Below are 7053 nucleotides of genomic sequence, written 5' to 3'. Positions count from 1 at the left end.
CTCTAAGTCCCTGTTAAAATCTTCAACTTGGTGAGTACATCCACGGGAGGTCCTTAATTATGCTACATTACACTTTTATTATTATACATGCAAGCAAGTCGCACGCACGCACGCACGCACGCACGCACGCATCAAACACCCGTAAATAATATTATTAACTCATCGAGATAATTATAAGACTCAGATTAACAAGAGTTTCGAGGTTTGATGCTTGGGTTAAGACTTATCAACCTGTGCATGATAATAATAATAATAATAATTTTGATTTAAATAATACACGGAAGTATATAAAACAGTGTTTAATTGACTGTTACAGAGTATGTACATATTGGGTCATTTAGGATCCATGTAATACACTTGGGTTCCTTCTCGACTCACAATCGGGAATTCTGCGTTCCCAACATACAAACGGCCGGAACAAAAAATGGTTGAGTGCGTTTCTTATCACCTCTGTTCACCTAGCATTAAATAGGTACCCAGGAGTTAGTCAGCTTGTGGGGTTGCAATAATAGGTACCCAGGAGTTAGTCAGCTTGTGGGGTTGCAATAATAGGTACCCAGGAGTTAGTCAGCTTGTGGGGTTGCAATAATAGGTACCCAGGAGTTAGTCAGCTTGTGGGGTTGCAATAATAGGTACCCAGGAGTTAGTCAGCTTGTGGGGTTGCAATAATAGGTACCCAGGAGTTAGTCAGCTTGTGGGGTTGCAATAATAGGTACCCAGGAGTTAGTCAGCTTGTGGGGTTGCAATAATAGGTACCCAGGAGTTAGTCAGCTTGTGGGGTTGCAATAATAGGTACCCAGGAGTTAGTCAGCTTGTGGGGTTGCAATAATAGGTACCCAGGAGTTAGTCAGCTTGTGGGGTTGCAATAATAGGTACCCAGGAGTTAGTCAGCTTGTGGGGTTGCAATAATAGGTACCCAGGAGTTAGTCAGCTTGTGGGGTTGCAATAATAGGTACCCAGGAGTTAGTCAGCTTGTGGGGTTGCAATAATAGGTACCCAGGAGTTAGTCAGCTTGTGGGGTTGCAATAATAGGTACCCAGGAGTTAGTCAGCTTGTGGGGTTGCAATAATAGGTACCCAGGAGTTAGTCAGCTTGTGGGGTTGCAATAATAGGTACCCAGGAGTTAGTCAGCTTGTGGGGTTGCAATAATAGGTACCCAGGAGTTAGTCAGCTTGTGGGGTTGCATTCTAGGGAATGTCAGTAATTTGACCCCTGGGTGGGACCTCTATATAAACCTTTGAAGACATAGAAAACACTGCTCAACATGCTACGCCCACTACATCTGATTAATCTTTGTATGTGCTTCGTTTCCTATTTTCCCATTTTACTTTTACGCCTTACTTTTCCCCCCTTCTTGCCTTCTTATGCCTTATTCTTGACCCATTTGTATAGGTCTACTTGTCTTCACCTGATCCCTTAATGGTATATACCTAACACGCCCTGTATTTTCAATCACTTGAGAATGAACCATGTAGGTTCGAAACGTTGTGTAAATTTTATAATAAGTGTAAACAGTTATTTATTTCTTTTTCTTCACCTTGAACGAAGATGACCTTTAGATAACTCCTCTTCCAATTAAACCAAGATGCTAGAGCACTAGTCAGAGGGATAGAAGCCCTAAATAAGAAAATAATCAATACAGAATATGCAGTTATATTCAGTGAAACATGTATAAGTCTTTGTATGTACACACTGGCTGCCTGTCGCTCGACGCAATGAATTATTATTTAATTAAGGCACCAATACTCTCCTATGACTGATGGATGCCTAAAATAAATACACAAATCAATAAACTTATTGCCTAATATGATCAGCAAGTATAAGGTCATCAACATTGCAGAGGATAGAAGTAAATTCTATGTTTATACACCGAAAAGCGAAATATATTTCTTTCTGTCTCGTGGAATCATTATAGCTATATAAATAAAACTGTAAATGTTCATTTGTTCAAAATCGCTAATCTCTGAAAGTTCTTCGCCGATTGCTTTGAAATTTTGACACAACGTTCCATTCGCATACGAGCGTGTTTTTATATACCTACTATACCGATGTCACGTCGGTGACAGGTTAAAAACATGATTTTTTTTAAAAACTTTTTTTCATGTGAGTTTTCATGTGAGGGAATTCTCCAAAACCTCTTTACCTGTTGCTTTGGAATTTTGACACAACGTTGCATTCCAATATGCGCCATGTTTTTATATACCTACTACATATGTAGATGCCAAACCTGTGACAGGTAAAAACATGTTTTTTTTTTTGGGGGTGGGGGGGAAGGAGCACCATCTGTTGCAAGTAAAAGCAACACACGCTATACTAAATATGTTACGAATCCATTTCAATGTTTCTGATTGCATTTATAAATTGAGTTTTCATAGATTTCGATTTATTTTCATTTTGATTTAATTGTCTTGTGTGACATTGCATTGGAATTGAGCTGTGTTGTTTACCATACCGTTCATTTCGTGAGTATAATTATTTTTTTTATTTTTTTCATTGTTTTCATTTGTTTTTTTAACTGTTCTTATTTTTCAGTGATGGGATAATCAGATCATTTGGGAATGAATTGGACGAGGGAGTGGGAAGTGGTGAGGAGGAAGAGGGGATGGAGGAGTGGAGAATGGTGGGGAGGACCAGGGGAGTGGGGGATGGTGGGGAGGACGAGGGAACGAGGGAGTGGGGGATGGTGGAGAGGAGAAGGGGACGGGGGGAGGTGGGAGAAGGCTGTAGGAAGAGGGAACGGGGGTGGGGGAAAATGGAAAAGAGGACGAGGGGACAGGGGAGTGGGGAATGGTTGGGAGGACGAGGGGACAGGGGAGGGTTGCTGTGGCTCAGCAAGCAACGCGTGGCCGGGTACAGCTAGTATCATATAAATCTACAGTATAATAGAGAATGCCTGTTAGTCTGTTTGTTCGGTGTTGTTGGCCAGAGGCTTGGGGCTAGTTACTCCTAAATTGACAATGGTCTGGGGTCCGGGATGAACATAGGCTGGTCGGGGTCGCTAGAATTCATTAGGGAACAGCGTGCCAGGGGTCACCCCCCCCCCCCACACACCCCAATAAAGGTTTGGCACTGGCCGCCCGCTAACCGTTGTGTACAGCAGAGTACAAAACATTTATCATAAGCTATGGGATTTATATCAATGTTCAGAGGAATTACGGTGGTAATATTACAGCTGATTCCATCAGTGATGCCAGCACACTAACAGGACAAGCCAACAGCAGCCATAAGATATATTATATTCTAACCTAACCTCAATAATTCATGTTCTTACTATAATATAATATGACAATATCAGACCACGAAGGAAGGATCATGACAGGAAATTCCTTAAATTCTTTCGTATCTAATAATATATCTTCAGAAGACTTCGTCTGTTGACACACGAAACAGGTGGTCATGACAGCTGGACACATGAAACAGGTGGTCATGACAGCTGGACACATGAAACAGGTAGTTATAACAGCTGGACACATGAAACAGGTGGTCATAACAACTGGACACATGAAACAGGTGGTCATAACAACTGGACACATGAAACAGGTAGTTATAACAGCTGGACACATGAAACAGGTGGTCATAACAACTGGACACATGAAACAGGTGGTCATAACAGCTGGACACATGAAACAGGTAGTTATAACAGCTAGACACACGAAATATTACTACTGCCAGTATACACCCAAAAAGTGTGGGGGTTGGACTCTATTTCATTTAAAACAAATCCCTTAAGTTCTTTTTCCGTGATTGTATCATCATGTCCGTCCCTTCTCTTGGATAGAGGTGTGTGACGGTGAAAATTGACGGCCTTTTAAAACCGCGAGTCTTCATATTTAGCGTCATAGTGGTAACTTTGATTAGACTGGTAACTTGATGAGCCAGTTTGGCCTAGGGCGGGAGAGCGTAGGGGGGTGGGTGGTGGGGGGGGGGGGGGGTAGGAGCACCCTCCGCTCTTCTCCTCGTTAGTGGTCTGTGAATACTGTACCGGTACCACCCGGTCCTTTTAACCAGTCCCACGTGGTTGTGTCCTAAAAGTCCTACCCGGTAGTCTTAACCGGTCCCAACCAAAAGTCTTATCCAGTCCCAATCAGTAGTCTTAACCAGTCCCACCCGGTATTAACCAGGTGACACTGACTGGTAACACAGAGGCACCAGGTGTCTCTGACTGGTAACATAGAGGCACCAGGTGACACTGACTGGTAACACAGAGGCACCAGGTGACACTGACTGGTAACATAGAGGCACCAGGTGACACTGACTGGTAACACAGAGGCACCAGGTGACACTGACTGGTAACACAGAGGCACCAGGTGACACTGACTGGTAACATAGAGGCACCAGGTGACACTGACTGGTAACACAGAGGCACCAGGTGACACTGACTGGTAACACAGAGGCACCAGGTGACACTGACTGGTAACATAGAGGCACCAGGTGACACTGACTGGTAACATAGAGGCACCAGGTGACACTGACTGGTAACATAGAGGCACCAGGTGACACTGACTGGTAACACAGAGGCACCAGGTGACACTGACTGGTAACACAGAGGCACCAGGTGACACTGACTGGTAACATAGAGGCACCAGGTGACACTGACTGGTAACACAGAGGCACCAGGTGACACTGACTGGTAACACAGAGGCACCAGGTGACACTGACTGGTAACATAGAGGCTCCAGGTGACACCGACTGACGCTGGCACTCCTCGGTGTGAGTGCAAGAATGTCACAAAGAGCACGGATAAGATTCTTAACTTCACACGTAACGTAAAAATGCAACATCCGAGGATCCTTGATTATGTTATCACTTATTGTAGCTTTGTTGTCATTGTAATATTTTGTGACCTCTGCCTTGCTTGCCGCTTTCATTACAAATTTGTCGTGTTAATTAAACACTTAATTGCACCCTGACCCAGTGCCACGATAATAGTGTCGTGGACGGTACTGGAAGACCTGGCTCCAGGTCTGTACTGGAAGACCTGGCTCCAGGTCTGTACTGGAAGACCTGGCTCCAGGTCTGTACTGGAAGACCTGGCTCCAGGTCTGTACTGGAAGACCTGGCTCCAGGTCTGTACTGGAAGACCTGGCTCCAGGTCTGTACACTGTAATAAGTTATCACAATACCCATAACAATCATTAAACATTTATGTTTAAACTTGCTTTAAATTTTTACAAAGCCATTTTCAAGAGTTTATTTTTCTCTTCCATGGCTTTACAATTTGTTTCCAATTGATTCTTTTTCCTTGCATAAGTCTTTCTTAACAGAGAACTGAGTACATTAAGAGGAAAATATATACAATTAAATTGACTAGGAAGTCTTTGACATTTTAAGTCTTTCTAAGACCATTCCTTTGAATATAATGGAGGAATACCAGTACACACCCTTCAGTGTCTGCCAGCAGGTAGTTGACGCACTTCTCCAAACATTGCGTTGGTAGACTCACTTAATACGTCGCATTTTGTACGAAATCGGGCAATGGTGGCTACGTCTTCTGGCAGTCACGGAGTGGTTGATAAGTTAACCAGGAGGCCTGATGCGGGAGACAGGGAAGGGAAGGGAACTATCAGGGGGGAAAGCGCCAAGCCATTACAACTATATAGCACTGGGAAGGGGTAAGGATAAGGATTTGGGATGGGACGGGGGGGGGGGGGAGGAATGGTGCCCAACCACTTGGACGGTCGGGGATTGAACGCCGACCTGCAACGCAGAGACTGGGAGCTGACCCCTGGTCCGCCTGGTGTTGGACTACATATAAGGAGTAGGAAAATGGTTGGCAGGTGTTGAGGAGTGTTGTCATGAAGGTGTTAGTATACTAATATCTCTTGGCGTGGAGGCTGCCGTGATCTGTGGCACACAGTGTCATCCCAGCAGCGACCGTTACTTTGAGGTGATTCCGGGGCTCAGCGACCCCGCGGCCCGGTCGTCGACCAGGCCTCCTCGTTGCTGGATTGGTCACCCAGGCTGTTGGACGCGGCTATTCGCAGCCTGACGTATTAGTCACAGCCTGGTTGATCAGGCATCCTTAGGAGATGATTGTCAAGTTCTCTCTTGAACACTGTGAAGTGGCACTGACTGGTAACGGTACACGGTACGATACACGGTACGGTACACGGTACGATACACGGTACGGTACACGTACGTACGGTACACGGTACGATACACGGTACGGTACACGTACGTACGGTACACGGTACGAACTTACCATCTCCTGTAAGGTTTAGTTGAACAGTGTTGTCAGTTTTCATCAAGCTTCTCACTAGTTTTTGTGTATATTTGATGACTTTCTCACGAAGACCGAGATGAATTTCTCCTGTACTCGGACAAATTGAAATTGAAATAAGTTTATTGAGGTAAAATACACACAAAGGGATGAGGTAGCTCAAGCTATTCTCACCCCGTTCAGTACAACGTGTTCATATATATATATATATAGACACACATTACAAACAATAAACATATTACCAAACATTCTGAGAGATAAACATATACAATTCCTCCTTTACACAAGTAGTATGGTATCAGACGTACACACAAATACTTTTATGACTTAGGAATACTGTATAGACAATTTGCAAGAGACATGCAGATAATTTAACAAAAGATTACAGTCTTGGTGCAAAATTCTTATATCTCTCCAGAATATCATCAACCTTTCCGTTGTGACACATCCAGGCTATTTGCTCAGGAACAGTCCTTATCTCAGTGTTTCTATATGCATTAATCAACGGACAATCAAGAACATAATGGGCAAGGGTGTGAGACTTTAACATACCACATAGTTTACACTTCGTGTCATTACCATGAACACCTACCCCATATTCCCAGTAATATTTGTACCCAAGCCTGAGCCGCATGTACACAGAGTCACTCCAAGCATTTCTCCTTTTACCATAAGTGAAATGTTGGTGTTTTGACTCACATACATGTAGTGTTGTATGGTTTGACTTCCCTCATACATTACCCTCGCCGTACTCAGACAAAGTGGGATAAAGAACCTTAAGCTTCAGTCTTGCTTAATAAGACATATTGAACTTCAGTGTCGAGCTCGATTTG

This window comes from Procambarus clarkii, chromosome 62, assembly GCF_040958095.1.
Source record: "Procambarus clarkii isolate CNS0578487 chromosome 62, FALCON_Pclarkii_2.0, whole genome shotgun sequence".
NCBI lineage: Eukaryota > Metazoa > Arthropoda > Malacostraca > Decapoda > Cambaridae > Procambarus > Procambarus clarkii.
Note: the sequence above shows the minus strand (reverse complement) of the source record.